Source organism: Sinocyclocheilus rhinocerous, unplaced genomic scaffold (genome assembly GCF_001515625.1).
Source record: "Sinocyclocheilus rhinocerous isolate Xijiao unplaced genomic scaffold, SAMN03320098_v1.1 scaffold579, whole genome shotgun sequence".
Taxonomy (NCBI): Eukaryota; Metazoa; Chordata; class Actinopteri; order Cypriniformes; family Cyprinidae; genus Sinocyclocheilus; species Sinocyclocheilus rhinocerous.
In genome coordinates, this window is record NW_015666542.1 from 108,884 (window position 1) to 110,146 (window position 1,263).

At 30.4% G+C, this 1,263-nt stretch overlaps 1 protein-coding gene across 2 annotated transcripts in view; it reads left to right on the top strand.

Moving 5' to 3' along the window:
- Window positions 1–1,263, top strand: part of LOC107732676 (run domain Beclin-1-interacting and cysteine-rich domain-containing protein-like) — a 35,635-nt gene that overhangs the window by 2,642 nt on the left and 31,730 nt on the right. The gene's annotated exons all lie outside the window — the stretch shown is intronic.

Here is a 1,263-nt window from a genome sequence, read left to right on the forward strand (position 1 = left end):
TATATTTTATTTTATTTTTTCAACATTTTACACTGTAAAAAGTTTAGAAATTTACTGTAAAAAAACTGGCAGATGCGGTTGCCTGAAATTTACCGTAAAAAAATATGGTAACAATATTTTAGGTTTAAGGATTGAACTTAAATTTACCGTAAAAAACACATATAATATTATTAAATATTTAAATTCTCTCTCTCGCTCTCTCTCTCTCTACACGTTTTCACAATATACAGTAATTTACTTACTGTTAACCAAATAACAGGTTTTACCTTAAAAAATTATATTTATATAATTTATAGTGTATATTTAAATATATTTAATATACAAATATAACATATTTTTCTTAAATATATACTGCATGTGTGTGTATTTATATATACATAATAAATATACACAGTACACACACATATATTATGTAAACAAAAACTTATTTTGGATGCGATTAATTAATTGTTTGACAGCACTAATATATTAGGGCTGTCAGTTTAACACGTTAACTTAATTGATTAGTTATGAAAAAATAACGCGATTAAAATATTTTAACGCAGTTAACGCACTGGCCCCTCTCCCAGACCTTTGCGTCATCTTATATTTCATGCAGCTGACTGTTGACAAATATGATGCAGGGCAAGCAACTCTATTATGCCCTACAATTCAAGATATTGAGGCAAAAAAGGCCCCTGTATGAGTTTTTGTCTCATATTTATATCAGTGAGAGCAATATCACATGAGTGCTGTTTTTGTCACGAAGAACACTAGTGCAAATTTCACAACGAAAACCTATTACCTATAAAGCCACAGCAGAACTTGTGCGTCTCCGAGCAACACAGCCGTGACTCCTTTCTAAATTAATCCGCGGTTTGAACGAATCGTTTGAATCAATGATTCAGTAGTCCATTCAAAAGAGTCGTTTGCTTCAATTCCTGAATGAATCAGACGTTTGAACGAATCAACTCATAAAGACATTTACCGCCACCTGCTGGTAGTTTTACTTTCTTATTTAGAGTATCATTTTGTTTATAAAAAAAATAAAAAATTAAAGGGATAGTTCACCAAAAATAAATAAATAAATAAATTCTGTCATCATTTACTCACCCTCATGTTGTTTCAAACCTGAATGACTCACTTTCTTTTGCACAACATAGAAGGTATTTTGAATAGCCGACTGTTGGTAACTAAGCTGTTTTGGTCTCTAGTGACTTTCATTGCATGAACAAAAAATACTGAGATGTTTCTCAAATTATCTTCTTTTATGTTCCATACTTT